Here is an 8,430-nt window from a genome sequence, read left to right on the forward strand (position 1 = left end):
ATGATGTTTGATGTTTTGGTTATGTTTTATAGTTTTAGATGTTTCAGTTTCAGTGCCAAGGATGAAAACACAACAAACATGCGATATGATAAGTGGCCTCAAGCACAACATGCTAAATCCTAAGGAAGTTGGCTGAGAGAGAAAAACTTTGCTTGCAAACTTAGGTACAGACCCAGTAGCTAATCAAAATATGGATGTTGAGTCTCACATAATGGATTCTCAACGCCGTATTATCTGACTCCAAACACTAATGGGGGCATGATATGGAAAGTGTCTTGGGAGACTTACTATCTCTCTTGCACAAAGATTATCCCCCTTTTTGGAGGTGAACCAGGAAGCTTCTATCTTAGGGTTCAGAGTAAGGATTTCTATTTGGAATTACCCCTTGTAGTTGCGGAAGCGTGATTGAAGCCTATAGCCCAACAAGGTATCAAAACAAGAAGTATTAACGCAAGTGTGATTGATACCGTGAGGCCCTACTAAATGTTTGATATGAGAGATCTCAAAAGAGAAAACTCAGATAATCCCATCCTCCGAGACTTTAATCCCGAGAGGCCTATTTTTTAGAGTGAGTCAGAAAGCTTAGGTCTAGTTGTACTCACTTGGGTCATTCTCACAGGGTGATTACTTTTTCCCACTATGTCAAGCCCGCTAAAGGTATTCAAATCTCAAACATAGAAGCGCTTCAAGGGTCAGGATTTTTGATTGTCCATATGGACAAGAGCATACTCTCCTACCTTTTAGACAACTTCTCAAGCATAGAAAACAAGATTGCTCATTTACCATTAGCAAATTAAGTGTGCCTAGGAAACTATAAGAAGACACAAAGTTTGGTTGAGTTCCCTTAGGCAACCTGCAAAACCAATATATTAGTAATCATGTTGTTTTGAGTAATTGATTTTTTGGCCCACGTAATCTTGGACAAAATGTTCTGCAGAAAACCAGTTAGGCTGCTAGAAAACTCAAAATTAGACCAGGGTTAGCATTAGTAATAGCCAAATTTAAGCATACAAACCCTAAAATGAACTCTGTTTATGAAAAGCCAGAAACAAAAAATTGTACGAGTTTCCTCACATAGCAGTACAAGTATTCCCACATACCCATATGAGTGCACAAAGAAACTCATACAGTACTAAAAAAGGTACTCGTACAAGATTCTGAAGACAGTGTGGCCAGAGATCCGTGAGATTGAAGATTTGAAGATGCAAGAGGCCAAGAAATGAGATTTTCGGCCCCATGGTGGGTGCCAAAACGTCGTGTGTGTGAAGTAGGGTACCTGTAGCTGCAATACAAACACTCAATAGATCATTACAAGCATGGTTAGAAAATTGAAATCAAATGAAAGATAAACCATGGCAAAGCGACCTATTGCCTCCTAAGAGATGCAAGTGTGGATTTGCTCTCAAATCTAGATGATAAATCCTAGTGACTTGACTACACCAAGATGGAGGATTTAAAATGATATGATGTGCAAGCTAGGTGAATGCATGATTAAACCAGATTGATCCAAGAAGCTAATTATGCTAATGATATGCATTGATTATGCTAAATTATGATGCGATTAAGCTAGATGAGAGATTGATTATGCTATATGATCAAACAATTATGCTAGAGGATAATCAAATTAAGCTAGATCTAAGATGCAATTGCCTTTAATAACAGTGCTTAAACTAGAATGCTAGAAATAATATGCCTATAATAACAATTCTTGAGATTGGATGAGATGGGATCCATTGTGCTCCAAAATGGGGGATATTTATAGGATTTCCAAGTCTCGGGGTGAGGTGGCATGAATCAACAGTCAATATTGAGTCTGAAGATATCAAGGGTCAAATTGGAGGAGGTTGGAGAAGAGGTTGGAGGGAGGGACACTTGTCATCTCTATGGTGACAAGTGTCAAGGAGTCTTTCTCACAAGAGGGAAAGTGTCCAAGGGAGGAGACATGTGGCATAAGCGCCATGTGTCTCAAGAGGAGAATATCCAACCCATTGGAGGTTAGGATAAGGAGGTTAGGATGTGCAAGAGGATCAGTTTCGCTAAACCTAGGATTAGGTGGAATGGGTTAGGTTAGGGGGTGGTTAGAAGTTAGGAGGCATGTGGAAAATTTGAATTTAAAAATTTAAATAATAGGAAAAGGCTGATTAACTTTAAACAATTCATAAATTGATTTGTTTTAATTAATTAGGGGATTAGAAGAAATGAATTAAATAGGGGGAGGATTAATCAATTTAGATTAATTAATCAAAGGAACTATTGAAATGAACTTATTTAATAAATTCTTAGATTTATTAATAAGCAGGTGAATGGGGGATTTAATCAAATTGCTAATGAATTCAATTAAATTGGGAAGGAGGATTAATTATCTTTAGACCATTTTTAGGTGTATACAGTTCCAATTGGGGAAAGTGACATTTATAGATATTGTTTTACTTGTCTAAGACTCATGAAGATAGTTCTATAGGTTGGAGTAAGAATCCCACATAGTTGCTTTGTAAAAGAGGCCTAATTGGGCTTAAGGGCAACATTTCTAGTCTATTTTTGAGAGTCATGTTCCAAAACAACCTTGCCAAATTGGAGATATGATAAATAAAGCCAAAATGGGTACTCAAATATGCGCTTATATTTTTGAGATACCATTTGCATGAAAAGTTATTCCTAAAAAACCCCATTTCCTACTCTAATTAGGCCTAATCCACTACGTAGTAGTCAAGATTTGAGCCTTTTGTTCTAAAGTAACCATACTCAGTTTTTGATGTGTTGTTCAAATCCCAAAAGGGTACTCAAAAATGGTTTTTTTTTATTGGTATGGAGCCTAGTTTTTAATTTATTCCCTATTGAACTCTTCAGGAGGGCTACTAGGAGAAATGAGGGCTTGAGAGTTGAACCACCAAAGTTAGTGACTTGAAACTTGAAAGGGAAGCAAATAGTGATTGTTTTCACTTGAAATGGATTTATAAGCCCGTTCTCTATATCAAATTGGTATAAGAGCATAGGTTTTGATCAATATGGGAAGAAATTTGAAGATTAAAGAAGAGAAAGCTTGAAAGGTTGAAGGACAAGATGCCTCCTAAAGGTAGTGCAATTGTTGCTAGAGAAATAAAGTTAAAGGAATCACAAGAAGAAATTTTAGCCATATTTATAGCATTTGAGACAAAGAAAAGGAGAGGAAAGACCACTAAAGAGGAAAGTGACTGAGAGGAAGAGAAAGAGGGTGAGAATAAAGACCATCAAGGAGGATCCCATGAGAAAGAGGTGGATCTTGAAGAGATGGGGATGATTAGGATGCTAAAATCTATTAAGGGAGATTATTCTGATGTGAAACTAGATTTGCCAATGTATAATGTAAATTTGGATGATGAAAAAGTATTGGATTGGATAGATGCACTGGACAATTACTTTGAGTACAAGGAGGTTGCAGAAGAACAAAAGGTAAAGTTTGATAGGACTAAGTTGAAAGGCCCTGCTCTTACATGGTAGAATTATGTTCAAAAGGAAAGAGTGAAGAAGGAGAAACCAAAAATCAATTCATGGGATAGGATAGTGTCAAATATCAAGAGCCAATTCTTGTTAGGTGATCATGCAATACAAACTTTTAAGAAGTTGCAAAGATTAAAGAAGAAGGATAAGGATGACATGGACTACACTGAAGAATATCACAAGTTGATTATTAGGGCTGGTCATATTGAAGATGAAAATGAAAAGATAGCAAGATATATGTGCCGGTTAAGATTTTAAATACAAGATGAATCGAGTTTAGAAACTCCAAGGACAATTGAGGAATGTTTTCAGTTGGTCGCTTGAGTAGAAGAGAAGTTAAAAACAAGGAAAGAAAGACAAGGAAGAGGCAGAGGTAGAAATAGTGGAGGAAGAGCTACAAGGCAAACCTATGAAGACCAAGAAGATGCAAGTAAAAGTAAAGACCAAGTTTTTTATCAAAGAGGTGGATCTAGAGGCTTCAGATGAAGATTTGGTGGAGGTAAAAGTTCAAGTTCATTTTCAAGAAGGTGTTATAATTGTAATAAATTTGGACATCAAGCATAGAAGTCTCTAGATAAACAACCTTCTACATCAAGTGGTGGTGACAAAAGAGTTCAATTGGTGCAAGAGGATGATTGTGAAAGTGTAAACTCTTCTAATCGGCTTGTTGCTTCAGAAGTTGGGGAATCATCAATGGTGAGAAGAACACTCCTCAAAGAATCCAAAAAGAAAGAATCCACATTAAGAAGGACACTATTTAGGACAACTTGAAAATGCAATAGAAAGGTATGCAAAGTAGTAATAGATTCAGAGATTACTATTATCATGGTGTTTATAAAGATGGTTAATAAACTAGAATTGGAAAAGGTACCTCGTGAAACACCTTATAAAGTGTCTTGGTTGAATGAAAGTCAATTTTGTTTTGTGAGTGAACAATCCTGGGTTGAGTTCAATATAGGTTTTAGTGTGCCTCCTAGACTTGTCTTTTAATTTTTGCCTCGATAGACTAGATTTAACCCTTATGTGATGTTTTTATTTATATTTATGTCTCTATCTACATTTCAAATGCCTTATGGATGATGCTAGACATTTATATGGACAATTGATACATGATGACTTATGTGGATGATTGATATATCATAAATTATTATGATGATAGACTTATATTGATGATCTAGATTGTCCTTATTATTATCATTAGATGGTTCATATGGTGATGAGCTTATGGTGGCTTCCTAATTATGCTAATCCTATTTCATGATTATGATGATTGAATTGATGATATAATGATTTTGATTGTCTTCTAGTGTCTTCGTGAAAGGGACGATGTCATACCACTCATTGTGAGCATGATATGGCAATGTGATTCTCTATCGCTTGCTTGATTGTGTATGATATGTGTTATTATATATGTTTTATCATGGTTATTGGTGGTTGCAGGATTGTAGGTACTAGACATTGACTCCACCTTGTATTTCCTGCCAAAATACCCCAGAGAAACTAAACATCTAACTTGCAAATGGACATAAAAAAATTTTTATTAACGTCTAATAGAAACTAGTGTAACACATAACATCTCCATCTAACTACATTAATTAACCATTTAACCATTAAGAACATACATAATTGTGTATTTCATAAATTAATGCAAGCAGAAATAACATAACATCATTAAATTTTCCCTAGGGTACTTCAACATCATTACTTGATTAACTACCATAATGACATCCTACTCACACAGTAAACATATTATATCTTGAATTAATGCATAATATTTAATTTTCTAACCATAAGATATGCAACCTACTACATTATCTATCCATCATGATATGAATACTATTATACCATTCCACTAGCATATTGCATTCCTACTTTAAAATGCAAGACAACCCATATTCCTATATTCATTTTATGCACCAAATCCAAATGTGTTTTAACCCAACATTTCCTATCTACATTCTCTTTTCCTTTTCATTATAATTCAATCCTAATGCATATATATGATCCACCTTTACTAATCCAATTAATCCTTTCTAACATAATCATTTCTTACTCTTTGAACATTCTTATTCTAAGGTTACTTTACATTCTAACTTTCTTTCTAAACATTCCATAAAGTAATACAATTAAACCATAATACAAATTCAATTCTATTTCAACCATAACCATTGAATTATAAGATACATAGATCACATCCTTACAATAATACAATTACATAGAATACATCACGAGCATAGCTCTTCCTACTACAAGATTCCAACTACTACATATAAGAAAATTACATGGATTCATCATATTCATTACATGAATCTGCTACAAGGTACATCCATAATCATCATGAAGAAGTATCCACACCCACGCATGAAGAATCCAAGAGAACATCCCAATGGCTAAAAAGAACCAACCACCCGACCATGTGGAACCAAAGGAACCACCCCTCATGCTATGAGATGACACAAGGTCCCAACACACACTCTAGACCTAAGCTGGCCCTCTAACCAAAGAGACTAACCACACAAGGACACTCATGCAAAAACCCACACATATCAACAAGAATAAATTTCCAGAGGTGTATAACTCATCAAGACATAAATATATCCAATAAGGCATAATCATAAATCATCAAAGGGGAACATGTAGGAGTGGAGTGTCGTCACATGCTATCCTCAGAACATAATAACATAAGGCACTATCCTGATGGACACGTGGAGACATCTCAACCTATGAGAGACTAAGGGATATTAGCTTACCATCTTCATGACCTTCTTGTGCTTATCCTAAAACATCCTCCCTAGGACTAAGTCATGAGGATCAAATTAATTGTTATCTTATTAATGAATCTAGCTACCCAACCCATTAATTATTAGGTTATCACTTATTTATGAATCATGGTAAATCCATATGTGTCTTGGTGCTCTATACTTTATGCATCCTTACAAGGAACCTCATGCAAGCCTATCTCTTGTGACCCCAGTCATCACATGGAAGCCCACTCCCCCTAACATGGCCCAAACAATAAATGCAAAAAGAGGCTCGTAATATCAATTAAATCTGAAATCATAATCATAATACAACCATTCACATACATGGCCATCCAAAGGTCATAAAGTTAAATAAACATCAAGAGCCTCATAGCATAAAAATGCATCAATAAAATAACCAAAACTACTCATCAAATGAAATAAATAACAACAGTAAGGCACATCAACTTGCTGGACTGAGCATAATAAATAGCTCTCTCTCTACCACAACTTCTCAACATGATAGAGGCATAAATCCATAATAAAGACAATATAGAAGAGAAAACCATGAAATATTCATCAAATCAATCAAATGCTCAATCTGGAAAATCAACAATAAACATCTGAAGAGCCTCTAGTATAGAATCAGACTCAGAAAAGCCAAACAAAAAAATCAAACTAATTAAAATATTGAAAATCCACAGAATAGCACATATGGCATGTAGTTTAGCGCATTTGACTCATTACCTAGCACATATGATAAATATTTTGGTGCATATAAACTATATTTCAGTGCATATGACAAGTACTACACTAACTCATTTGGGTGCATTTTCCAACGAAATTTTTTTACGAACTATGGGATTTCTTTTGTTTTGACGGATCTTACAAGGCAATTTGTGTTAAATGTTTTTTTTTCAAATATTTCCCAACGTTCGTCGGAATTCTGACAAAACCAACTATTGTTGGAAATATGACGTATGTTCATTGGAATTTCGATGAAAAACATAAAAGTGAAAAAGTAAAAAAAAAAACCTTAGGGTTAGTCTAGTAAATAATATAAAAAATCACACGGATAGTGTTTTTTGTACTTGCGACATCGTTTTGCTTGGTTTGTGAAGGTTATAGACCAAATTTTTCATAGCCCAATTTTTTTGCATGTGAAAAAAAATCATATCAGATAATATGAACGAAGAACAAAATAAGGAGACAACTGCTAGATTGTGGTCTAGCTTGAAAAGAAAAGGTGATCGGAAATGTTATTGTCCCTAAAAAAATTGTTAGGGCTTAAAGACTAGAAGACTTTTAATCACAACAACTAAGAAACATTGTAGGCAACATGGTCACATTGAAGGGGGGCATGATTATCATCCATTGGTAAGTTATTCATTATATGTGTTTATATTGATTGCATCAGTAAATGTTTATATCATTTAAATAATTTATATACATAAAAAATCACTTGTTAATGAGATCTTGATCATGATTTATTTATGTTGATCATTTTTATATAGGTGGGGTGCCCTAAGGCACATGATATGGACTACCACAACCCAGAGAATGTGGTTTTCCCAGTGGAGGAACATGGAGGTGTGAATATCGAAGCTGAAGATAATGATCCTATGGAAGAAGATGATCATGAACTAGAAAACATAATTGAATATGATGGTACAAATACATTGATCCATGACACATTTAGTAATGGTGCAACTGATCATGATGATCAAGATGACTTTGATGTTGTTCATGATTTACCTGTACTTGAGAAGGCATACAAGCCCCTTTACGAAGGCTCCCAAACAACTCTTCTCTCTGTTGTATTTGTGTTGGTGAACTTGAAGGTTATGAATGGTTTATCCAACATAACAATCTCATGTATGTTAAGGCATGTCATATATGTCATCTTTTTTCATCTATTTTTGTTGTTATTTCATTACTAGTAAATAAAAGGTGAAATATGTACCATTAATATTATTTATATTAACAAATTTTTATTTTTTTCTAGATGGATAGGTGATTTTTTGTTACCACCATCAAATATTCTACCTCCCTCATATCGAGAATTATCTGCCATTATGAAAGATATAGGAATGGAGTATCAAGCAATAGATGCATGTCCCAATGATCATATTATATATCATAAACAACATGAATTTGCAACAAAATGCCCTAAATGTCATAGCAGTAGATATTAAACAGATCAACTAACAAA

Source organism: Cryptomeria japonica, chromosome 4, assembly GCF_030272615.1.
Source record: "Cryptomeria japonica chromosome 4, Sugi_1.0, whole genome shotgun sequence".
Taxonomy (NCBI): Eukaryota; Viridiplantae; Streptophyta; class Pinopsida; order Cupressales; family Cupressaceae; genus Cryptomeria; species Cryptomeria japonica.